The sequence below is a fragment of the Lissotriton vulgaris genome, chromosome 10 (assembly GCF_964263255.1).
Source record: "Lissotriton vulgaris chromosome 10, aLisVul1.2, whole genome shotgun sequence".
Classification (NCBI taxonomy): Eukaryota; Metazoa; Chordata; class Amphibia; order Caudata; family Salamandridae; genus Lissotriton; species Lissotriton vulgaris.
The window spans coordinates 486,846,751-486,874,153 of NC_141698.1; the positions used below are offsets into that span (position 1 = coordinate 486,846,751).

The window sequence follows — 27,403 nt, forward strand, 5'->3', positions numbered from 1 at the left end:
AACAACCTATGAAGCTCTAACAGTACATATCCTGAAATTTAATTCATTTCAAAATTCGTTTTTAAACACAGCATATAAATCAATTGTATACCTGCATTCATGAAGAAATGACTAAAAATGTCCTTGAGACACATGAAAGTGTTTTCTGGAATGCCCTAGCACCATTTTTGGGACACTATTAACATGGCTAGGTAACTCCCATAATGAAAATCTAAATTTGCCAAGCACAAGTGGGAGCGTATTTACAAGACACTTGCCCCATGAGGAACACTTTACATTTTAAAAGGCGAACATAACATCTTAGACACTCAAATACCTTATAAATATGGCCCAAAACAACCTATGAAGCTCTAGCAGTACATATCCAGAAATGTAATTGATTTCTTAAATCTGTTTTAAAAGCAACATATCTGTTTCAGCTTACATAACAGACCATGAAATGGGCTCCATGTATCACAATATCTTGTGTTACTGCATGCCAGAATGTTACACCAAATATGCAATTATAATTTCTCTATGAAACTAATTCTATTAGTATATCACTAGAGACAAAACCACATTTTAAAAACACAGCTTTCTTCATCATTTTCTCCTTAAATCATACTATTCTCTATCTAAATTAAATAAATCTTTTCTCACCTTAGCAAATATTTTTTGAGTTTTGAAAACAGTCTCAGAAATACACCAAATTGTCTTCAGCAGAAGAAAAAGGATGCACTCCAAAGGCTGCAGCTATTGAAAGCACAGAAATACAGATATTCTTTTCACATATCTCTCATATTAGCCAATCATACCTCTTCCCTCACTTTTTTCAAATCAAAACCCTTCCCCCCTCTGCCCTGTCTGCCTTGTTTCCATAGCAACCACCTCCTGGAAGACCTCTCATGTTTGCAAATTCACACAACAATGTTTCAATTGAACTCTGAACTCTCAGTGCACCTGCGTATCCAGTGCAATCTTTCATTAAATGTTTCTTCCTTGACCATTCAAATTACATCTTTCAAAGAACACATCCATGCACCCTAACTTTCTGTTTTCAGAAATGGAAATGCACCAATCACTGCTAATGAATCATTAGCATTGTAAATCCACAGTTTTTTTTCTTTAGAAACTCCTACTGTTTCAACTGCCCTTTCATTACCACACTTCATCTGACTGCAGAACAACCTTCTTCCACCATGTTTAACGTCTGGATTGTTGGACATAGTTACATCCACTGGGCTCAAAGGTATGCTGAGAGCAGAAATTTACACAACCTCAATTTACAAGATGTGGAAATTAAGTGGTTGGGCCAAAGAGGATTAAAATGTCACCAATTGATACCATTGGTGAAAACCTTTATGCATTTGCCAAAACCTGACCTGTTAATAGTGCACTGTGGAGGTAATGATTTGGGCACTTTGACAGGGGTAGGTCTGGAAATGCTTTTAAAGGACACCTTGGAGCAATTAATGGCACTTTTTCCTCAAACTGCCTTGGTATATTCCAATATATGCCAAAGACAGAAATGGAGGTGGTCCAACCAATTTTGTCCACAAATTGAGAAAGCGAGGAAGCATGTAAACAAATCTGTTTCAGCTTACATGAGAGACCATGGAATGGGCTCTCTTTACAACAATAACTTGCGTTACTACATGCAAGATATCTACAGAGGAGATGGAGTTCACTTCTCAGATGAGGGCAACAGAATTTTCATTCTGAATTTAAGACTGTGCATTGGTACCTACTTATAAGTACCTAAATGTACCATAAACCCAAAAGCTCTTCTCAGAGCTACCCTACATCTGATCACTCACAATTATTATTTTTCTCTAACTTTTTTCACTAATTTTCCACAAAATTCGCTCCCCGGAGCGCTACCCGGTTCGCTAACCGAAAGCTAACCTCGCACATATAAGCCTCCTCAGCCACGCTCAGAAAACCTAGGGGGTCAAGATAAGTCTACCATGACCCCTTCTACCCATTCTAAACATTATTTGCCCTCCATCTTGTATCTTAATGCGACCGATACACAAAATGGTGGACTCCCGTGACGCTTAAGGTTCGCTAACCGGGCCGCTTCCCGGAAAGCGGTCCAAAAAAAAGGTGGGAAAGTAATTTACAGAAAAACGACTAGAGACACTCTCACCAAATATACATTAGCTCATACTACATAACAATCCCTTCCATTCTCACAAATTTCATTGAAATTTCATTTAGCCATTTAGCCTGTAGACCTCTCCAAGTACCGTGAGGTAAATTACTTCACAAAACACATCTGAAGTGTTGGAATTGACAACCAATGAAAATGTTACTTTCATTTTCTACTTTTATTACCTGACATTTGATTGGTTATATACCTGTATATATATAAAGGGAGAGAAGGAAACACAGCCATTTTGACTACTACTTGTTGTTGTATATATCATTTAGAATATCAATAATAACATCAACTTGTTTCTAAAGGTAAGTTGTTATTTTTAAAACTGAAGTATATTGTGCACTATAAGTAAATATGGTAAACTTTTTCAGATAGTTATATACTATCCCTCTGTAAGAGTTAGACATTGAGAAAAGCTTCTTTATTATAATTATGGACTGATTTAGGTTTCTGTGGTATAATTATAAATTTACTTAGGCTTCTTCACAGGCACTTTTTAATAGTACTAATTCACGCCTGAAACCATACAGTGCCCATAGATTACTTCTCTGGTATAAACTCACAAGTGCCTGTCTGAACTTAAACCCAACAGTGCCCTATCTCTACTTATATATTTATTTTTTATGCAAATTACAGCAAAAAAATGGAAGGTGAGCAGAATGTTTCCTTCGAAATTGTTCTGGAGACCAACACACAAAAAGAAATTGAGGACAATGAAGACTCTGATTTCATGGATCAATCACGGGACCATGAATTAGTTCAATGTGTGGAATCAGTGGATCATTTACTTCATTATGATGACGGTCAAATGTTTGAACTTATGTTCACTGAACAAGAACACATATCAGACAGTGAAATGCTAGACGTTCTATTAAATTTCGAAAAACAATCCGAAAAATAAATTTATATGTAATATTAAAAAATTGTTTGAGTCTTTAATCATTTTTATATGTAATTCATAAAGTAGTTAAATGTAAGAAATGTTATTAAATTTTGAAACACAATCACAACAATAAAAAATTGCTGAAAAAATAATAATATTAAAAAAAAATCAACAAAACCAACAAATAATTAACATACAGTATTAGAAAAGTCTTTCATTCTTTTATCCATAAAGTTCGCTGCCCAGAACGCTTTCCGGTTCGCGAACTTGGCGCTTACCACGCAAAAAAGATTTTTTTAATTTATTTTTTTTTGGACCCTCCTAGGCCCTTTTAAAACCTCCACATAAAACCTAGGGGGTCAACGAGGATCTACTATGCCCCCTTATGGTAATTTCCCCCTTTGTTTTGGCCTCCTCTTGTCTCTCGATCCTACCGAGAGACAAGATGGCGGCCGCTCCGGACTGTTTAGAATGTTGACAGACACCGGAGGGCCAATCAGCTTCGCATCGCAAAGTTCCGATACGCGAAAGGTTCGCTAACCGGATCGCTGCCCGGAGCGCTGTTACAGATATATATCTTGATTTAAACGTTAATTTCTCAAAATCCACTGAAGCACATATATTGAGACCTAGCAAAGGCACATCGGGCTAACAGTCCCTACAATTTTGCCAAGTTTCGTGAAAATCCATTCAGCCGTTCGGGCTAAAAGTGAGTCCAACCGCCCTATGGAAATTAACATGGGAAAAAGGCGTTTTGGGACCCCCCTTTTTTCTCGGCCCCCCCTCCACAAACCCCCCCCCAAATTTTCAAGGGCTGCTCAGAAACAAAATGTGCCATTTTCCTGAAAATTTCAGCCAATTCCGTCCACAAACGCAAACGTTATTAGGCATAGAATTTTCAGAAATCCCATAGGGAAAAAATCCTAACTATATATACCTACTGGCGACCGCCAGTAGGTAATATATATATATATATATATATATATATATATATATATATTCACTGAAAAAACCAAAAACCATAGGTTATAGTCGATATATAGTTAGGAATTTGCATTTACAAAACCTTGAAAATTCAATGAAAAAACCATTGGTTTTAGGCCATATATAGTTAGGGATTTGCATTTACAAAACCTTATTTTACTCGCATAAAACCATTGAAATTCCATATATAGTTAGATGCGCTAACTATATATCGCGCACCCGCAATCCACTGCTGATGATGTCACATATTACATCATTCATGACATGGTCAGTGACATCACTGATGACATCACTGATGACATCTCAAATGACATCACTGATGACATCACTGATGACAACATCCAGTGACTGTATGTTTCTGTAAAGTTAAAATATGTCTTACATATTGAAGAATGAGTGGATGTATAAGTGTCTGGATGAAGAATTTAGTAGGTGCATGACTGACTGTATGAGTGAGTGATTAAATGTGTCTCACTGAGTGCATGGGTTAGTGACTAAACTGTCTTAATTTGTGCATCATTATGTCTGTTGTTCTGTAAACTGTTGCATGTGTTGATAAGTAGCTATATGAGTAACTATATGGGTTATTGATTGGTTGCCCAAGTATTTGTATGGGAGACTGAGTGTGTGTGTGGGTGGCTGGGAGGTGTATGACTCTGTGCATAGATGTGTGAGCAGTTGATTCACTAGATGTATGGTTTCAAAAGTGCATGTGGAAACAGCTGTATGGGCGGTTGACTGTGTGCATGAGTGTATTGGTGAGTGAATGGATATCTCAGTGCTACATGTCAAAGTAAGTACATATGTAAAACACAGTACATGTGAGAGTTGACATATATAAATAACTGTGCATAAGAGCCAGGGAATGTGTGAGTGGCTGTATGGATCATTGTGAACTTGTATCAGGGATTGTATAAGAGAGTAAATATGTGTTAGTATATGTTTGAATAAGTAAAGTTTGTATAACTGTATAGTTGAGGAAATGAAGGTGTGATTGATTCTTTGCATGACTGACTAGGTGTGTGAGTAACTCCATGGATGAGTGACAGTCTGTGAGAGTCTGTTTACAGTGATTGTATCTAAGGTTTTATTAGAGTCTGAAGAGGTTCATCAAATTATCATATGAATAATGTCATCAGTGATGTGATCAGTAATGTCAAATGAGATGTCATCAGTGATGTCATTTGAGATGTCATCAGTGATGTCATCAGTGATGTCATTTGAGATGTCATCAGTGATGTCATCAGTGATGTCACTGACCATGTCATGAATGATGTAATATGTGACATCATCAGCAGTGGATTGCGGGTGCGCGATATATAGTTAGCGCATCTAACTATATATGGAATTTCAATGGTTTTATGCGAGTAAAATAAGGTTTTGTAAATGCAAATCCCTAACTATATATGGCCTAAAACCAATGGTTTTTTCATTGAATTTTCAAGGTTTTGTAAATGCAAATTCCTAACTATATATCGACTATAACCTATGGTTTTTTCAATGAATTTCAATGGTTTTTTAATAGCAAATATGAAAAGCTTTAAAATGTCAAGTACGTGATAGATAAAAACTTTTTCGTGTTTATGCACGCTGATGTGCTTTGAACGCTGCCCCCCTCCCCTCTTTTCTCTTAGTAGTACTCTCTCTTTGCAGATACTGAAGAGTAGTTAACGCAGGCCTTTACCCCCGTTGTAATCCGTCCTGCCTGCTTGTCTCTCCATTTGATTGATTATTATCCAAGCATTTACTGTTTTACAATTGATTCTCTTTGGTTCATTCTCTATTTACAAACAAGCACAAAGTCGCAATACTCTGTTTAGTCTTTGCAGATCGGGAAAAATCGTGTAAAAAAATAAAAGTAATCGAGCAAAATCAGTACGCCACTAATTGGATCTTTTTTTGACCTCGCTAAAATAGAAATATTATAAACAACCCTTCATGAGAAATACGAAAATAGTGAGATGAACTGAGCTCCACACCATGAGGGCTGCAAGACAGCTCGGCTCCATCACCCATCCCGCCCAAAATAATGACAAACCCTATGCAAATATTAAAAATATAGACAACACACCAGCAAAGAAACAGGGTAAAACATTTTATTAAATAACTATTTACATAACGTTGGTTTATAAGATGATGTCAGTAGTGGACCGATGTGTGAATAGGTCGAAAGCAGCACAAGGCGCCAAGATCCGGATGGCAAGTCCTGGATGTTGGGTGCCATAGTTCAGAGTTCTGAGTTTGAGCCTTTTTTGATGCCTGTGCTTTGTTGTTTCCCCTCCATCAAAAACAAAAAAATATATAAAACTGTGCAAAAATACCAAAAAAACAAAAAATGTTTACAAAAGCAGTGCTTGTAAGACTGTCTGAAGCTTATTTCCACCTACTGCAGCTTCACTATTCTCAAAGTAAGTGAGGGTCGTTTGTGGACCTGACTGCATTTGAAAACAATGTTATATGGTACCTCCCTAAACCGCTTGACGGAGGCCCCCGAGGGATGGTGTGATGGCACGGACTCGGAGAAGACGCTTGGCTCCGACCCCCTCCCCAAGTCTTATAGCACTGGTGTAGCCTGAGATCGCCCCCGACATAGGCGGCCGGCTCCCGGGGTCCGGCGGAACTTTTTGCCTTTTGATGACTCTTCTATTCTGGACTTTGTCCCACAATCCGTTTCACCTGAAGACACGCTGTAATGGGGCGCCCCTTTACCGTTTTAGTTGCCATTCCGCCCGCTTTTGCTACACTGTGCATCTTCCGCCATTCAGCTGTTTACCGCCCGCTCTTGCTACTACAGCGTCTCGCTCACCATGTAGTTAAGTTGCTCCCGCTCTTGCGGTGCAGCGATAGGCGGCTGCCACAGTACTCTCAAAATGGCGGCCGGCTCTTCGGTTTTGGGCCTGGTCCACTAAAATGGCCCTGGGACACCTTGGAACTCGGACGCTTCCCTGATAGGGCTTGGGTCCCATTCTCGAAAGCGTCCCCTCAGCCGTGAAGATTCTACAAAAGTCTTGGGGGCCCCCGACTCCCGCAGGCTTCTGGTGGGGAGCGGCTGCCATGTCTGCTCGTGAAATGGCCACGACGGAGCTACGAGATGGTAGTGCTCTCATGCTGACGCCAGCTTTAGTCTGAAACATCCAGAAACACTGTAGACTACCAATTCGATCAGTTCCGGTAGCGCCCCAACATGACCCGGAAGAGAAGAACTTGCCCTCCCCTCTTTGACTGATGGTTCTTGTTGCCTGTCCCCTCTGTTCTCATTTAACAGAACTTTTTGGACTGCTGAAAGGGGTTGTGTTCCGAACGCTGGTTGGTGGAGACATTTTGACTATATTCTTGACGTACGTTGTCGCGTAATGCGTTATATGACACGCCGCGTTAGCGCACCCGGAAGTGATCCGGGGCGCGGCGCGCAGCGCGCAACGTAAGCATAACAGGTCATGTGACTTGTTAATAAAACTTTTCATTGGTTCATTTTACTTTTGTTATTTTAATGATGAAAAGCTTGGTCATATGACCTAAAAATTACGCTTTTTATTGGTTTCGAACATTATTTTTTTTAAACATATAGGTTATAATATTCCAGGCTAATGTACTTTCCCGGAAAATTTACAACTGTCCTGCAAGTAAAATATATTCCTTTTTCGGGAAAAAGGGCGTTTCTTCGTCCCATGACGGAGCCGTTGAGCAAAAGAGGCTTGGTCTGCTGTCTTAGTCGCTGAAACGCCTGAATATCAGATTCTTATCGATCACTTTATGTTGCAGGAGTGAAAAACACAACTGCCCTTGACCATTTATCTTTACTGCGTTCCTACATATTATACCTTTTATCCGTCATGTAATTGGACTACTTTATTTCACTTGCCTTTTACTGATTCGAAAACAGTGACTAAAAGTAAAAACTTTACCAATGTAAATACTACTACCATGTTTTGTTTTAAAAACCTTTATTGTGAAAATGTCAGTATACAAATACGGGCCTATAACCACGTGGGCCGGCCACGGAGCAAACTGGAATCGTATATGATGAGGAGACATTTACATTGTAGAGGAACGTAACGAGCGTGCCATTAGGTTGCAAGAACTAAGGTGTCTAACAGTTGCGGAATCGGTGGACGTACATTTTGTAATTAAAATACGACAGGGCCACTTACAAAAAAGTTATCTAGATATACATTTGCGTGCAAGTACCATGGGGGACGTTAATTCGAACTTTCAATAGTACAGTAATCAATAACACATCAGAACTTAATATCAATAGGGATGTCGAAATATTCAATCAATTCTCGTCCCCGCCCGCCATGAGCATCAAAACTGCATTCATATCTCATGATATCAAGGTTGTTCAACTAGTACACAACAATGAGTTACGAGTCCCATTTATACCGGCGCCATTTTGGGCGAGTCCGGGCAGGTCCAAGATATAGTCAAAATGTCTCCACCAACCATCGGCCAGACCAGAACCCCTTTCGGCCCTTTATGCTACAAGATGGTGTCTTCCATTCAGAAAATATTGTTGGCATCATTTTGAAAGGAAACAGAAACAGCCGTTCTCCTAGTGAGTTTCACATTGTTACATTTAGGAAGAATGTTGAAGAGTAGTATGTGGAAAATCTGAAGCCATTTTTCTACAAACTCTCAATCAGACTTGGATGGAAAAAAAATCCTGAAGAATGTACAAACTGAAAACCAATTTTTGTCTGTATAGCATCAACAGCAACGCTTGAGTCAGCTTTGTGTCAAGCCGCCATTTTCATTCAATCAATAGCGTCCCCCTGCACACATTCAGGGACCTGGTCGTGTCTTCAGATGAAACGGATTTTAGGAAAAGAAGCAGAAAGGAAAAGGAAAAAAGTTCCGCCGGACCTCGGGAGCCGGCCGCCTATGTCATGTGCGACCTTTGGCCACACCAGGGCAATAGTGAAGCTGCAGCAGGTGCAAATAAGCTTCAGACAGTCTTACAAGCACTGCTCAGAACTCTCAACTATGGCACTCAACATCCAGGACTTGCCATTCGGATCTTGGCGCCTTGTGCTGGTTCCGACCTATTCACACATCGGTCCACTACTGACATCACCTCATAAGCCAACGGGGCACCCCACGTCGACTTTCGGCGCAGCATTGTAGGATGGCCACACCAGTGAGGCAACTTGCTGGACACAACCTCGGTGCCATCCGGATCTCGGCGCGCTCGACTCACTGTACCGCAAGAGTGACCGGAACTCAGCTGGACACGCCGTCTTTCGGCGCAGCATTGTAGGATGGCCACACCAGTGCGGCAACTTGCTGGACACCACCTCGGTGCCATCCGGATCTCGGCGCGTTCGAGTCACTGTACCGCAAGAGTGACCGCAACTCAGCTGGACACGCCGTCTTTCGGCGCAGCATTGTAGGATGGCCACACCAGTGCGGCAATTTGCTGGACACCACCTCGGTGCCATCCGGATCTCGACGCGTTGTGCTGCCTTCGGCCTATTCGCACATCGGTCCGCTACTGACGCCGCCTCACGTGCCAACGGATTTTCTACGCTTTTTGTAGCCCTATGCCGCATAACAGGTCATGTGACTTGTTTATAAAACTTTTCATTGGTTCATTTTACTTTTGGTTTCCTAAAGATGGAAGGCTTGGTCATATGACCTAAAAATAACACTTTTCATTGGTTTAGAACATTTTTTTTTCCCAAACGATGAAAGCCCCACCTTGTTTCTGGATCATTCAGACTGAAGCTGGCGTCAGCATGAGAGCACCACCATCTCGTGGCTCCGTCGTGGTCATTCCGCGAGCAATCATGGCAGCCGCTCCCCACCGGAAGCCTGCGGGAGTCGGGGGCCCCCAAGACTTTTGTAGAATCTTCACGGCTGAGGGGACGCTTTTCGAGAATGGAGCCCAAGCCCTAGCAGGCAAGCGTCCGAGTTCCAAGGTGTCCCAGGGCCATTTCAGTGGACCAGGCCCAAAACCGAAGAGCCGTCCGCCATTTTAAGAGTCATGTGGCAGCCGCCTATCGCTGCACTGCAAGAGTGGGAGCAACTCAACAACATGGTGAGCGAGACGCTGTAGCCGCAAGAGCGGGCGCAACTCAGCTGGATGGCCGCCACCTGGGGAGGCCCGTTCACGCCGCCTCCCCCACGCCCCCCCCCCCGGGCCGCCCCATGCCAATTTTTGGAGCAGCATTGTAGGATACCAAAACCAGTGCGGCAGTTTACTGGACATCACCTGGGTGCCATCAACATCTCAGCGCGTTCTGCTGCCTTGGGACTATTCGCACAACAGACCGCTACTGACGAGGCCTCCCCCCGCACCACCCGGGACGCCCCACGCCAATTTTCGGAGCAGCATTGTAGGATCCCAAAACCAGTGCGGCACCCAGGCGACATCACCTGGGTGCCATCCAGAACTCAGCACGTTGTGCTGCCTTGGGACTATTCGCACAAAAAACAGCTTCTGACCATTGTTGCTTTTTTGGGTGAAAAATGTTTAAATGTTTTTACAGTTTTTGTTCCGTTCATTATATTTAAAAGTTAATAAAGTTTTATAATCTTACTTTGTTGGAGTGTTATTTATTTTTTTTTTAAACGGGTGAATGGGGCCTTGAATCGGGTTATTGTCATGTGTGGGCTTTGGAAGTGTGCTGCTGCAGGATCGGACATTTCAAACTCAAATGCACGTTCTTTTTCTTACCTTTCCGAAGCATGGAGCGCAATAGCAGGCAGAGAAAGGGTGATGCACGTGTTGAACACTACCTGACCTGGCAAGTTGCTGGCAGTGCCCCCCCGCCCGCTCCTGAAAGAGAGCACACACACACCGCCGCCCAGAGTACTTCACAAATCTTTAAAATACCATGCGCTTGTTCATGAGGCTTAAATGGTTTATCACCTCTTCTAGAACCCCTGCATCGACCCTCTGACGTTTCCTGGAAAAATTACCACGTAACACAATACCAAGCCCTGTCAGCTGAAACCCCCGAGGAATCGTGGGGCATATTATCAAGGGGGTTTATCTCCGCTTTTTTGGCTTTAAAAGCCATAAAAGCGGAGATAAAATTATCTCCCTATTACCAAGCTGTCGCTAACACCAGTTAGTGACAGCTAAAAGGAGATAGCGACCATCTTGGGCCCCGCTTTGCATGTCAGTGATACTTATCACTAATGACATGCAAAGTGGGCGTGCCAAGATGTTAGCGACTGGAAACAGTCCCTAACATCGCTATCTCCTATTACCAACTTTTGGAGATATTCGCGCTAAGCGCGAATATCTCCAAAAGCTAACACCTGCCCTGAGCAGTTCTTAGCCATGTTATCCAATGGGAGGTGGATAACATGGCTAAGAGCATTTGCTCGATAATACATGAATATCGCGGACTTTTCTGCGATAATAGCAAGGTTTATCTGCGATAAAAATCGCCGATGTGCGGCGATAATTTTTGTCTCTAAACAAGTTATAGACAAAAATTATCGCTAGTTGTTCGTAATATGCCCCCGGGTTTTTGCTTGCAGAAATCGGGAGGCGGGAGACTAGCACTGAAATCAGTAGTCTCACGCCTGAATCGGGAGGGTTGGCATGTCTGGATTCTCTACAGCTGGGGCCATAAACTACATCCGCAGGGGTAGGTGATAGCCTTGGACCAGCCTGGCATCTAAAATGGCTGCTGTGCACGACAAAATTGTGGCATTGGAAAAAAGGCAAGATGGCGCAGCCGCTGGAAGACATGTATCAACATATATGAGCCTCCTCAGCCACCCTCAGGAAACATAGGGGATTAGGATACGTCTCCCGCACCCCCTTATACCTAGTAATTTAATTAACGAAGCACAAAATGGCGAATTCCCGTTTCGCTACCAGTTTGCGGCCCAGTTCGCGGCCCGTGAAGCGCTTCTACCGTGAAAAATCATTTTTTTTTTAATTTTCCCCACGGGACCCTTTAATAACCCCAACAACATTCCTAGGGGGTCAAGAGGGGTATACCTTGCCCCCTTTCATTAAATTCCCCCTTCGTTTTTCACCTCTTCTTCTCTCTCGATCCTACCGAGAGATAAGATGGCGGCCGCTCCGGACTGTCACGCAGCAAAGAAAAAAAAAGCTCACGCACAGCCGCTGGAAGAGATGTATCAACATATATGAGCCTCCTCAGCCACCCTCAGGAAACATAGGGGATTAGGATACGTCTCCCGCACCCCCTTATACCTAGTAATTTAATTAACGAAGCACAAAATGGCGAATTCCCGTTTCGCTACCAGTTTGCGGCCCAGTTCGCGGCCCGTGAAGCGCTTCTACCGTGAAAAATCATTTTTTTTTTATTTTCCCCACGGGACCCTTTAATAACCCCAACAACATTCCTAGGGGGTCAAGAGGGGTATACCTTGCTCCCTTTCATTAAATTCCCCCTTCGTTTTTCACCTCTTCTTCTCTCTCGATCCTCCCGAGAGATAAGATGGCGGCCGCTCCGGACTGTTTAGAATGTTGACAGACACCGGAGAGCCAATCAGCTTTCTGCATGCAAAGTTCCGTTTCGCGAAAAGTAAGCGAACCGGTGCGCAGTCTGGAGCGCTGTTACAGATATATATCTTGTTTTGAACGTTAATTTCTCAAAAACTACTGGAGCACATATATTGAGACCTAGCAAAGGCACATCGGGCTAACAGTCCCTACAATTTTGCCAAGTTTCGTGCAAATCCATTCAGCCGTTCGAGCTAAAAGTGAGTCCAACCGCCCTATGGAAATTAACATGGGAAAAACGCGTTTTGGGACACCCCTTTTTTCTCGGCCCCCTTTGATGAAACCCCCCCAAATTTTCAAGGGCTGCTCAGAAACAAAATGTGCCATTTTCCTGAAAATTTCAGCCGATTCCGTCCACAAACGCCAAAGTTATTAGACATAGAATTTTCAAAAATCCCATAGGGAATAAATCCTAACTATATATACCTACTGGCGATAGCCAGTAGGTAATATATATATATATATATATATATTATTACCGGTCGCTAATTAAAGTTAGAACCTATTTTCCATAGGAAAAGTATTCCTTAATTCCAGCTCCTGACAGTGCTTTGTCCCTTTCCTGGTCACTAGTCATTGGGATTCGGTGCTGGAAGGCTCACTCTCCTTGTCTGCTGTGTGTGTATATATATATATATATATATATATATATATATATATATATATATATATATATATATATATATATATATATTCCAAAACACACAGTCCTCGCTCCCGAGACCGTTCCGCAATTAAGGGCACTCTCAGCACTATCACGTAGTTTTCATTGCCATAATTTATTACAGCGCTACACAATCGTATCAACAAACGCGTTTCGGCGTTGCCGCCTTCGTCAGTGTCGATAGATACAAAATTTCAAATGCTGAAATTTGAGATTTGGCTATGATTGCATGCAGAATTAAATGCACACTGTATACTAATGCTGTGATTGAATAATGAAATGTCATCTATGCATTCCATATGATGTGATGGATTGAATTGGTCATAGGACAAATCGCCTTTTTGACATTACAAGATGGCTGCCACAGTAATGTAGTAAATTGACTGTGCCTTCTTTTATGTTTATTTTAATCACATGTGTAAATACCACGTTATTTAAAGCATTTGAAATTTTATTGACACTGACGAAGGCGGCAACGCCGAAACGCGTTTGTTGACACAATTGTGTAGCGCTGTAATAAATTATGGCAATGAAAACTACGTGTAAGTGCTGAGAGTGCCCTTAATTGTGGAACGGTCCCGGGAGCGAGGACTGTGTGTTTTGTGTATTGACACAGATTCCAGAACATTCCACCACAGAAATGTGAGGAAAATATGTTTTTTGGACACATTTTTAGGGTTGCAAGGGATCCTGGGTAACAGAACCTGGTGGGAGCCAGTCACGTCACCCTATCTTGGATTCCCCTTGGTGTCTAGTTTAAAAAAATGAATAGGTTTGCTAGGTTTCCCTAGGTACTGGTAGAGCTAGGGTTCATAAACTACAGAAAGGCACTATGCAACAAAAGGATAATTTTTCATGGTGAAATTGTGGTGTGTCCACGTCGAATTGTGGGCCGTTTCCTGTCACGGGCACTAAGTCTACCCACACAATTGAGGTACGATTTTTCTATGAAGACTTTGGGGAATGCGGGGTGAAATTGTGGTGTGTCTACATTGCATTTTGCTCCTTTTCCTGTTGCTGGCACTAGGCCTACCCACACAAGTGAGGTACCATTTTTCTCTGAAGACATTGGGGACATTTTTTTTAGGTTTGCAAGGGATTCTGGGTAACAGAACCTGGTGACAGCCAGTCAAGTCACCCCATTCTGGATTTCCCTGGATGTCTAGTTTATAAAAATGTAATGGTTTTCTGGGTTTCCTTAGGTACCAGAAGATCTAGGGTTAAAAAACTACAGCTAGGCACTTTGCAAAAACAATGGTAAATTTTCACTGTGTAATTGTGGTGTATCCATGTTGCGTTTTAAGCCATTTCCTGTTGCTGGCACTAGGTCTACTCACACAAGTGAGGTACCATTTTTCTCGGAAGGCTTTGGGGAACGCGGGTGGGTGGACATTTGTGGATCCACACAGATTCCAGAACTTTCCACCGCAGATATGTGAGGAAATTGTGTTTTTTTAGACAAAGTTTTTAGGTTTGCAAGGGATTCTGGGTAACAGAACCTGGTGACAGCCAGTCAAGTCACCCCATCCTGGATTCTCCTGGGTGTCTAGGATTTAAAAATGTATAGGTTTTCTGGGTTTCCCTAGGTATATGCAGAGCTAGGGTTCAAAAACAACATCTAGGCACTTTGCAAAATAAGGGTCATTTTTCAGTGTGAAATTTTGGTGTGTCCACGTTGCGTTTTGTGCCGTTTCCTGACATGGGAACTAGGCCTACCCACACAAGTGAGGTACCATTTTTCTCAGAAGACTTTGGGGAATGCGGGGTGAAACTGTTGTGTATCCTCGTTGAATTTTGCGCCATTTCCTATTGCCGGCACTAGGCTTACCCTCACAAGTGAGTTACCATTTTTTTCAAAAGACTTGAGGGAACGTGAGGTGTGTGGGAATTTGTGGATCCATGCATCCATGCAGATTCCACAACTTTCCACCACAGAAATGTGGAAAAAAATTGTTTTTTGGACAATGTTTTTGGTTTACAAGGGATTCTGGGTAACAGAACCTGGTGAGAGCGAGTCCAGTCACCCTATCCTGGATTCCCCTGGGTGTCTAGTTTTAAAAAATTGATTGATTTACTAGGTTTCCCTAGGTACCAGAAGAGCTAAGGTTCAGAAACTACAGCTAGGCAATTTGCAAAAAAGGGTCATTTTTCACTGTGTAATTGTGGTGTGTCCACGTTGCGTTTTGTACCATTTCCTGTCATAAGCACTAGGCCTACCACACAAGTGAGGAACCATCTTTTCAGAAGACTTTGGGGATCGTGGTGTGGGTGGACATTTGTGGATCCACACAGATTCCAGATCTTTCCACCACAGATTTGAGGAATTCATATTTTTTTGGACAATTTGTTAGGTTTGCAATGAATTCTGGGTAACAGAACCGGGTCACAACCAGTCAAGTCACCCCATCCAGGATTTCCCTGGGTGTCTAGGTTGTAAAAATGTATAGGTTTGATGGGTTTCCCTAGGTACCTGCAGAGCTAGGGTTCAAAAACTACATCTAGGCACTTTGCAAAAAAAGGTTAATTTTTCACTATGAAATTTTGGTGTGTCCTCATTGTGTTTTGTGCCGTTTCCTGACACGGGCACTAGGCCTACCCACACAAGTGAGGTACCATTTTTCTCAGAAGACTTTGGGGAATGCGGGGTAAAACTGTGGTGTATCCACATTGAATTTTGCACCGTTTCCTATTGCGGGCACTAGGTCTGCCCTCACAAGTGAGTTACCATTTTTTTCGAAAGACTTGAGGGAACGTGGGGTGGGTGCGAATTTGTGGATCCATGCAGATTCCACAACTTTCAACCACAGAAATGTGGGGAAAATTAGTTTTTTGGACAATGTTTTAGGTTTGCAAGGGATTCTGGGTAACAGAACCTGGTGAGAGCGAGTCCAGTCACCCTATCCTGGATTCCCCTGGGTGTCTAGTTTTCAAAAATGGATTGATTTACTAGGTTTCCCTCGGTAACGGCAGAGCTAAGGTTCAGAAACTACAGCTAGGCAATTTGCAAAAAAGGGTCATTTTTCACTGTGTAATTGTGGTGTATCCACGTTGCTTTTGTCTAGTTTTTCAAAATGTATAGGTTTTCTGGGTTCCCTAGGTACCGAAAGATCTAGGGTTAATGAACTACAGCTAGGCACTTTGCAAAAACAATGGTAAATTTTAACTGTGAAATTGTTGTGTGTCCATGTTGCATTTTAATCCGTTTCCTTTCGCGGCTCTAGATCTACTCACACAAGTGAGGTACAATTTCTCATGGAAGACATTTGGGAAATCGGGGTGGGTGGACATTTGTGGATCCACACAGATTCCAGATCTTTCCACCACAGATATGAGGAAATTGTATTTTTTTGGACAATTTGTTAGGTTTGCAATGGATTCTGGGTAACAGAACCGGGTGAGAGCCAGTCACGTCACCCTATCTTGGATTCCCCTTCGTGTCTAGTTTTAAAAAATGAATAGGTTTGCTAGGGGGTCCCTAGGTACTGGCAGAGCTAGGGTTCATAAACTACAGAAAGGCACTATGCAACAAAAGGATCATTTTTCATGGTGAAATTGTGGTGTGTCCACGCTGAATTGTGCGCCGTTTCCTGTCACGGGCACTAAGCCTACCCACATAAGTGAGGTATCATTTTTCTCTGAAGACTTTGGGGAATGCGGGATGAAATTGTGGTGTGTCTACATTGCATTTGGCGCCTTTTCCTGTTGCTGGCACTAGGCCTACCCACACAAGTGAGGTACCATTTTTCTCAGAAGACATTGGGGACAATTTTTTAGGTTTGCAAGGGATTCTGTGTAACTGAACCTGATGAGAGCCAGTCAAGTCACCCCATCCTGAATTTTCCTGGGTGTCTACTTTTCAAAAATGTATATGTTTGTTAGGTTTCCCTAGTAACCTGCAGAGCTAGGGTTCAAAAACTACAATTTGGCATTTGCAAAAAAGGGTCATTTTTCTCGGATGACTCTGGGGAACACGGGGTGAAATTGTGGTGTGTCCACGTTGCATTTTGTGCCGTTTCCTGACACGGGCACTAGGCCTACCCACACAAGTGAGGTACCATTTTTCTCGGAAGACATTGGGGAATGCGGGGTGAAATTGTGGTATATCCACGTTGAATTTTGCACCGTTTCGTGTTGCGGAAACTAGGCCTAACCGCACAAGTGAGTTACCATTTTTTTCGAAAGACTTTAGGGAACATGGGGTGGGTGGGAATTTGTGGATCCACGCAGATTCCACAACTTTCCACCACAGAAATGTGGGGAAAATATGTTTTTGGGACAAATCTTTAGGTTTGCAAGGGATTCTGGGTAACAGAACCTGGTGAGAGCGAGTCCAGTCACCCTATCCTGGATTCCCCTGGGTGTCTAGTTTTCAAAAATGGAAGATTTGCTATGTTTCCCTCTAGGTTCTGGCAGAGCTAGGGTTCAGAAACTACAGCTAGGCAATTTGCAAAAAAGGGTCCTTTTTCACTCTGAAATTGTGGTGTGTCCATGTTGCGTTTTGTCCTGTTTCCTGTCATAAGCACTAGGCCTAACACAAAAGTGAGGAACCATCTTTCCGGAAGACTTCGGGGAACGTGGTGTGGGTGGAAAATTGTGGATCCACGCAGATTCCAGTACTTACCAATACAGAAATGTGAGGGAAAACTGTTTTTTATGACAAAGTTTTCAGGTTTGCAAGGGATTCTGGGTAACAGAACATGATGACAGCCAGTCAAGTCACCCCATCCTGGATTCCCCTGGGTGTCTAGTTTTTAAAAATGTATAGGTTTGCTGGGTTTCCTCAGGTACCAGAAGATCTAGGGTTAAAAAACTACAGCTAGGCACTTTGCAAAAACAATGGTAAATTTTCACTGTGAAATTGTGGTGTGTCCATGTTGCGTTTTAATCGGTTTCCTTTCGCGGGCACTAAATCTACTCACACAAGTGAGGTACAATTTCTCTTGGAAGTCTTTGGGGAATGACGGGTGGGTGGACATTTGTGGATCCACACAGATTCCAGAACTTTCCACCACAGATATGAGGAAATTGTATTTTTTTGGACAATTTGTTAGGTTTGCAATTGATTCTGGGTAACAGAACCGGGTCACAACCAGTCAAGTCACCCCATCCTGGATTTCCCTGGGTGTCTAGTTTATAAAAATGTATAGGTTTGCTGGGTTTTCCTAGGTACCGGCAGAGCTAGGGTTCAAAAACTACAGCTAGGCACTTTGCAAAAAAAGGGTAATTTTTCACTGTGAAATTTTGGTGTATCCACGTTGCGTTTTTGTGCCGGAAACTAGGCCTACCCACACAAGTGAGGTGCCATTTTCTAGGAAGACTTTGGGGAACGCGGGGTGGGAGGAAATTTGTGTATCCACGCAGATTCCAGAACATTCCACCATAAAAATGTGAGGAAAATATGTTTTTTTGGACACATTTTAGGGTTGCAAGGGATTCTGGTAACAGAACAAGGTGAGAGCCAGTCAAGTAACCCTATCCTGGGGGGGCGTGGCTAGCCGGGTTGCGACATGGCCGCTCTCTAAGCGAGCTCCGCCGGCTGAGGGGAAAATTCTGCACTAATCCTGAATAATCTGCATGTGCGAGGGCATGGTGATATCGCATCCAGGTGCGGAACTTCTGGTGCATGCAGAGATCTGCTTTTCCCGACGAGTGAAGGAGATCTGGACCCACCGCGCCACTATCTGTAGAGACCGGGCGGCGCTGACGCTGGAGGCCGGGCTCTGAGTGGCTCGCCTCCCGCTGAGTGGCTCCCCTCCCGCTGTTCCCCAAACTCGAAACCGAGGTCGTGTGGACCCAATGCTGCTGCCGCCACAGACCTCCTGCGGGCTCTGCTGAGGTACGGGGGCGATTGCAGAAGGCGTCAGATGCCCAACACGGATGATCCGACAACCCTGTGCTGAGACTGCCACTAATTCAGCATTCCAGGTACGACCTGTGGAGATTGTCAGCAGCGAACGGGAGGCGCCATTTTGGCCTTCATTGAGGTAAACTACTGAGCGCCATAGCCCCGGCTGTAAGTTGGGGCGCTTCCGATGCATGGAGCCTGACCCTATGTAGTTGCGGAACTGCGCCAACTGACCGGCTAAAATTGGGACCCACAGCTTTAGTGGTGTGCTGACCTGAGAGGGAGGAGGGGTGGCGAAGCGCTAAGGCACAAACGAATAGTGACAGAGACCCCCTGACTCAGCCGGGGCAGCGGGGGCTGCGCGGAGGTGCAGCCGCCATCTTTCTCGAGGGAGTGCTGAAGTAAGGGCTCCTTCTGGTAGCAAGGCCTGCTGGCCCATGTTCCTTCAGCGAAGTGGACGTATAAAAGGGCAGTTAAATTCAGTCTGCTAGTGCTGCTGAGAGGAGGGTGTGGCGTTGGGCCTCCTGTGCACTGGAGATTGGTTCAATCATTTGTACAACCCCTCAGTAATCACCCATATTGTGTAGTTTGCTGGGTGCGTGATCCCTACGCTGGCCGGATTGTTTCTGAGACACACAAACTTATACTGGTGATATGTAGCCACACTGCTAACCTATGCCTCAACTTCATCGTCATTTGCTGATGACGGTGTCTGGCCCCTAACTTTGCCGGCATAGCAAATAATGTGCATTGATCTGTCCCCCTGTGGTCCAGTGTGTTCCATTTGGCAGCAAGTCAGAGAACCAGTGGTGCCCGTGCACACTAACCTGTGAAATATCTCCGCCCTGCCAGGGTCCCCATAACTCACAGGAATCATGGGCAAAAATGATACACGGCAGGCTAAGATAAACTTTGAAAACTAACGTGTCGTCAAACCCACTAGGCCCGATCCGGAGGCCCAAGGAGCTGCGGGTGGAGACGATGCAGAGGAGAGACAGGAGGGTGATCTCTGGTCGTTGATGCTGAGCGTGCCCTCTAGTTTGCGAAACATAGACGCTAAGTTAGACGCTCTGATTTCTCAGCTGAACTCAGTTAAATCTCAAGTGGCCAAACATGAAACTAGGTTAGACTGCTTGGAGAATAGGCATACTGAGTCCCACGAAGTTCAACAGGATACAAAAGAGCAACTCCTACAGATGGACAAGCTGCTAACAGTTATTAGGGCAAAGAATGACGACTTAGAAGCATGCTCGAGACGGAACAACCTCTGAGTCACTGGAATTCCGGAAACAACGGCAATAACCAAGATGGAGGTGTTTGTGACGGACCTCCTACATGAACTCTTTGATCCTCACCTATCATCCGTGTTCGTGGTCGGGCGGGCGCATAGGGCGTTCGGCCCCAAACCACCGGTAGGTGGCACGCCAAGGCCCATCCTGGCCAAACTGTTGAATTATCAAGACAGGGATGTCATATGACGATTGGCGCGAGAAAAAGGTCAAATCACCCACAAGGGAAACACCATCTTCTTTTATCCCAACTTCACCCCGGCGGTGCAGGCCGTGCTTAGGGAATTACTCCCAGCCAAACGCCTGCTGCTACAGGCACAGATCCCCTACTCGCTTCTATACTCTGCAAAGCTCAAAGTGTCTCATGATGGAACGGCACATTTCTTCACAGATGCAAAATCTGCTATTAAATTTGCCAAGCATGTCTGTGGTCTGAAATTGAAAGCAACGATTGTGGAGCGAGAATGGGGAAGAGATCACCTAAGTGATAATGACTAAACTGTCTTCTCGTGGTGTTTAAATCCATACTGGTGTTGCTGCAGACTAAGTATGCATGTTATGTTTATTATCCAGGATGTACTTTCTATTTCAGGCGGACTATGAGATTGCAGTGTTATTCTGCGTGTTAATATGTTTTACTGGAGATATTCCTTCTCGCACCTTATTAACCTGTGTCAGCATGATTCGTGAAATTCACCTATGTCAGCACAGTTGCGCTTACAATACCCTGAGCCACCCTGTGTGAACAGGGGAGTATGCTTGTGCTTCCTCGCCCTGCTGGGGTGTTTGCCTAAGTTCTGTTTTCTCCACTTTTTTAGTGGTTATGGGGGGGTTTGATACAACCTGATTGGGGGTTGCAGTGGGTGGAGGGTGGGTGGATGCAGCCGATGGGGGTGAATGCAGAAATAATCAGGATCCTCACATGGAATGTAAGTGGACTAAATGACAGTAGGAAGGCACGTCTAATCTATGCGTATTTAGTGAGACACAACATTGACATCTGTTTCCTACAGGAGACACACCTTAATTCGCAACCCTCGTTGAAGCTGAAACACAATCGATGGAAGGGTGTCCACTCAGCGATTTACTCCAACTATGCAAGGGGAGTGGCAATACTTGTTCGTAGGGGGTTGGATTGGAGTGAAAATACGGTGTTTCTGGTTTAAGAAGGGCGCTACATTATACTTCAAGGCCGACTGTGTGGTAAACCAATAGTGCTAGCTGCTATCTATGGGCCGAATGTGGACTCGCCCGAGTTCTTTGGGGACGTATGGGCACGAATATCCTCCATGAACTGTGACACTATCATCTGGGGTTGGGACTTCAATGTTGTATTAAATGATACCTTAGACCGCAAAGGTGCACCACGGCCGCTACATCCACACGCATGCAGGGCCCTTCATGACCTCATAACAGAGGGCAATTTGCAGGACATCTGGGGAGCTAGACACCCGGGCACACGGGAGGGAACATGCATCTCTAGCCAACATGGGGCCTGGTCCAGATTAGACTTCTGGCTGGTATCCTCTGATATAGCAGCCTGGACCGCGGAGATCTGTCCCTTAGCCCATTCTTTGTTTGACCATGCCCTGTGTCTATTTGCGTTGTCACTCCCAAGCACACCTACACGGGCCTTTAGCTGGAGACTCCCTCCCCATGCTCTGTTGGATGACGCATTTAAGGAGGAGATTAGAACTGACATCACAGAATTTTTCACATTGAACTCCGGGTCGGTGTCTACTGAGTCGACCCTATAGGACGCTTTCAAAGTGGTGATACGGGGTAAATGCATAGCCAGGCAAGCTGGGGTCCTAAAGGCCATCAGGTGTACCATAGCAGCGCTTGAGAGGCAGATCAAGGAGCTTGAACGTCGATTCTGCCTTCATCCCAGTCTCGAGGTAGCTGCGGAGTTGAAATGGAAACTACTGGAATTTGCAGATAAGGCCCAGGGAGAACTCTAGTTTTTAGGCAAATATGCTGAGGCAAGGCGGTATGGGGAGGGGGGCATACCCGCTTGCACACTGGCGAGATGATTCGCAAATCCAACTCCACCAATTTCATACACACGATCAACACACCTGATGGACACACCACAACAGGACAAGTTGAGGTCTTAAATGAGTTTCAAGGCTTCTATTCTGACCTACACACCGGCACTCAATCAACACTCCCAGATAACTTGCAGGAATTCCTAGAATCCATTGCACTGGTATGGTTTAATGACTCACATCGCCGTTACATGGATCTCCCTATAACAATTTCGGGTATTGCACAAGTGATCAGCAGTTTGCCTTTGAACAAGGCCCCAGGGCCAGATGGCCTGATGACAGCGTTTTATAAAGCCTACGTGGAGGAGCTGGCTCCAAGACTCCATGCGGTCTATGCGGAGTCGCTGGAGGCCGGGGTCCTTCCAGCTTCCATGCGAGAGGCACTGATAATGACGTTATTAAAACCATACAAAGAGGACACAGCATTAGATTTGTATAGACCACTATCCCTAATAAATGTAGACGTAAAAATATATGCTAAGTTACCAGCAAACCGCCTCCAACCTCTTCTCCCGATGGTAGCTCTCCCAGATCAATCAGGGCTTATACCTGGTCGCTCTACGTCACATAACCTTCGCACAATATTTTCGGTTCTACACTACCCTCAAAACGTACTTGTTCTGTTGATCGACCTCCGCCTAATTTCATCTCATCAGGCTGTATGTAGTCACAAAGGAGCGCCGGGACACCCCGTTGGGGTAGCTGTGCGAGATATCAAAACACACTAAATAAATAAATACCTCCACCCCACGGTACATGATGCTGCCATTTTCTTAGACGCCACAAAGACGTTCGATTCCCTTGATTGGCCATACTTGTTTCATATACTGACGCGCATGGGTATTAGCCCTTTATTTATAGCTCAAATAAAGTTGCTTTACACTAAGCCTATGGCCAGGGTCAGAGTGAATGGAATGATCTCAGAGTCGTTTAGTGTGACTCGTGGCACCAGGCAAGGTTGTCCACTATCGCCTTTACTCTTTGCATTTGCCATGGAGCCCCTTGCAGCCAGAATACGGCAGCACCATACTGCCAGAGGGATTGGCTTCAGTACTCGTAGCTTATTAATATCTCTTAATGCAGACAACGTGATTCTATATGTCCTAAACCCCTCAGATAATTTGAACCCCCTTCTCCGAGAATTCATCAAATTTGGTGGCATATCCGGTATATCTATCAATTGGGCAAAATCTGTGGTCTTCCCACTAACCAACAGCACCCCTGAGGAGAGGTCTGAATTCCCATTATGCTGGGAAGCAGACGAGGTTAAATATTTAGGGATCTGGATTAGTCGCAAGATGCAGGATATTTGGTGCTTGTACTTCTGGTGGGCGGTTGACTGGCTGGAAAGTAAGGTGGCAATCTGGTCCAAACTACCCCTATCCATCGCAGGCAAGGTGGCATTATCCAAGATGGTGGTATTGCCCAAATTCCTATATTTATTTACAAATGTGCCAATCCCACTCACCAAACATTTCTTTAGCCATCTTTGCTCCCAGCCGCTGTCTCTTGTGTGGGCAGGGGGCCAAGCCAGAGTATCGTGGGCCCTTCTGACTCTGCCACTGAGGCAAGGAGGTCTAGGCGCCCCGGATATGCACTTATATGCACTTTGTGCGCAAGCCCAATTCCTGCATTTCTGGATTTACCAAACACCGTACCAACCCCATGTGGTGGTGGAACTGGATTCAGTGGCGCCAACGTCACTAGCAGTGTTAGTCTATAAGAAAATGCCTCGCCATACACTAGATGTAGACACGGCAGACACTTTGATGTGGGCGTGGTGTGAATTGCAGAGACGGGCTCGCCTTCCGCTGCTGTTTGCTGGTGCTGTCCCCTTGCGCAATAACCCATTGTTGACTTGTCTGGAGGAGAGTGGTGGTGAGGTGATTATGGGGGTACACAGTTGCGTACGTTCGCAGATCTAAACCCTGACGGCCGGTTCAGACCTCCGCCGATGGGGGAGGAGGGCCAGGAAGGTTTGTTTCGAGATAAATTTACTTATCATAAATTCAGGGAGGCATGTCGCTCCCTTTGGGAAGGATTTCCAGAGGCACCCCCAACATTACACGCTTTACAAAATATTCTTGCAAAGGCCTCCCCGCGTACGTGAGTGTCTTGTCTATACACTGCTATGCAAGCCCAAGCCCCGGTCATGATGCCCAATTCCATGCAAAACTGGAATAGAGAGCTAGATCCCCCATTGACAGGCGAACAATGATCCTTCTGTTGTAGGCAGCTGTTGGAATTGTCCCCAAATATTAGGCTGCGCCTCATTCATTTTAAATTTCTACACAGGTATTATAGAACTCCCATTAGCCTCTATCGCATGCACTTGAGGGATGATGAAAAATATTGGAGATGTTGGTTCAAACCTGTTTATTTTTTTATACATTGCCTGGAACTGTCCTAAGCTAGTTGATTACTGGTGGGAAATATTTGAAGCTATAAATCAGATAATCGGAAGAACTGATACCCCGGTCATGTATGTGACACGGTACCCCAGAGACGGAAACTGCATGCCCTCTTACTGCTCTATGCTCGGAGACAAATTGCTGTCCGTTGGGGCAGACCTAAATTTGATGCATGGTTATCGGATATCACTTATGGACATACACAGTTGGGAATTTACTGGGAACCATTTCTACAATGGGCAGGAACCAGGGCGGATTCCCACGCACCCGATGGCACTGCTGGAACTCCTGTACACATGTAGGCGATGGGTTGCAGAAAGTGGGCAAGCGGTGGCTCCGCTCTACATGTTCTTTAGATGTTAGTGGAACTTTACAACACCTCACTTATAGTACTAGTCGGAAACTGTCTGTCCCCTGATTCTCAGGATTTGTGCCTACTGTTTTCTCCCACAAACTATCCTGTTGTAATTTGTAATGCCCACTCACGCCCATGACCCCATGCTGTTTGTATTGTATGGATGCACCCAAGACTCGAATTATGTTTTGTTATTCCCTACTTGACAGCAGTAAGCCACCGAGACCGGTAAATGTTCCTCATGACGTATGATTTTATTTTTTCGTTGATTTATGTATTAATTTTCTAACGAAGCTCCTGATCTGTTGATTTTTTATCTGTATTGTTTCTTTTGTGGAAAACCCAATAAAAAGATTTTTAAAAAAAAGAAATCAAGTAACCCTATCCTGTATTCCCCTGGGTGTCTAGTTTTCAAAAATGTGTAGATTTGCTAGGTTTCCCTAGGTTCCGGCAGTGCTAGGGTTCAGAAACTACAACTAGGCAATTTGCAAAAAAAGGTCATTTTTCACTGTGAAATTGTGGTGTGTCCGAGTTGTGTTTTGTGCCGTTTCTCGTCATGGGCACTAGGCCTACCACACGGTTGAGGAATCATCTTTCTCAGAAGACTTTGGGGGACACGGTGTGGTTGGAAATATTTAGATCCACGCAGATTCCAGAACTTTCCACCACAGAAATGTGAGTGAAATGTGTTTTGTTGGACACAGTTTTTAGGTTTCCAAGGGATTCTGGGTAACAGTCCTGGAGAGAGTCAGTCAATTCACCCCATCCTGGATTCCCATTGGTGTCTAGTTTAAAAAACATATAGGTTTTCCAGGTTTCCCTAGGTGCCGGCATAGCTAGGGATCAAAAACTACAGCTAGGCCCTTTGCAAAAAAAGGGTCATTTTTCACTTTGAATTTGTGGTGTGTCCATGTCGTGTTTTGTGCCCTTTCTTGTCACAGGCACTAGGCCTACCCTCACAAGTGAGGAACATTTTTTCTCGGAAGACTATGGGGAATGTGGGGTTATATGGAAATTTGTGGATCTACGCAAATTCCAGAACCTTCCACCACAGAAATGTGAGGAAAATGTGTTTTTCTGCCAATTTGTTAGGTTTGCTAGGGATTCAGGCTAACAGAACCTGGGGAGAGCCAGTCAAGTCACCCCATCCTGGAATTTCCTGGGTGTCTACTTTTAAAAAATGGATAGGTTTCCCTAGGTGCCGGAAGAGCTAGGGTTCAGAAACTGCAACTAGGCACTTTGCAAAAAAATTGTCAATTTTCACTGTGAAATTGTGGTGTGTCAATGTTGCGTTTTGTGCAGTTTCCTGTCACAGGCACAAGGTCTACCCACACAAGTGAGGTACCATTTTTCTAGGAGGACTTTGGGGAATGCGGGTGGGTGGAAATGTGTGGATCCACACATATTCCAGAACTTTCCACCACAGAAATGTGAGAAAAATGTGTTTTTTTGGACAGTAGTTTTTTAGGTATGCAAGGAATTCTGGGTTTCAGAACCTGGTGACAGCCAGTCAAGTCACCCCATCCTAAATTTCCCTGGGTATCTAGTTTTTAAAAATGTATAGGTTTGCTGGGTTTCCATAGGTGTCGGCAGAGCTAGGGTTCAGAAACTACAGCTAGGCATTTTGCAGAAAAACTGTCAATTTTCACTGTGAAATTGTGGTGTGTCCATATTGTGTTTTGCGCCGTTTCCTGTTGTGGGCACTAGGCCTATCCACAAAAGCGAGGTTCCATTTGTCTCAGAAGACTTTGGAGAACACGGGGTGGGTGGGAAATTATGGATCCACACAGATTGCAGAACTTTCCACCACAGAAATGTGAGGAAATTGTGGTTTTTTGGACAAAGTTTTTAGGTTTGCAAGGGATTCTGGGTAACAGAACCTGGAGATAGCCAGTCAAGTCACCCCACCCTGGATTTCCCTGGGTGACTAGTTTTGAAAAATGTATAGGTTTCCTGGGTTTCCATAGGTGTTGGCAGAGCTAGGGTTAAAAAACAGTAGCTAGGCACTTTTAAAAAAAAGGGTCATTTTTCACTGTGAAACTGTAGAGTGTCCACTTTGCGTTTTGAGCCGTTTCCTGTCACAGGCACTAGGCCTACCCAGACAAGTGAGGTACCATTTTTCTCGGAAGACTTTGGGGAAGGTGGGGTGGCAGAAAATGTGTGGATCTATGCAGATTCCAGTACTTTCCACCACAGAAATGTGAGGAAAATTGTTTTTTTAGACACTTTTGTTGGTTTGCAAGGGATTGCAAGCAACAGAACCTGGTGAAAGCCTGTCAAGTCACCCAATACT

At 44.3% G+C, this 27,403-nt stretch overlaps 1 protein-coding gene across 1 annotated transcript in view; it reads left to right on the top strand.

Moving 5' to 3' along the window:
- Positions 1–27,403, top strand: part of RGS11 (regulator of G protein signaling 11) — a 1,486,254-nt gene that overhangs the window by 1,239,408 nt on the left and 219,443 nt on the right. The gene's annotated exons all lie outside the window — the stretch shown is intronic.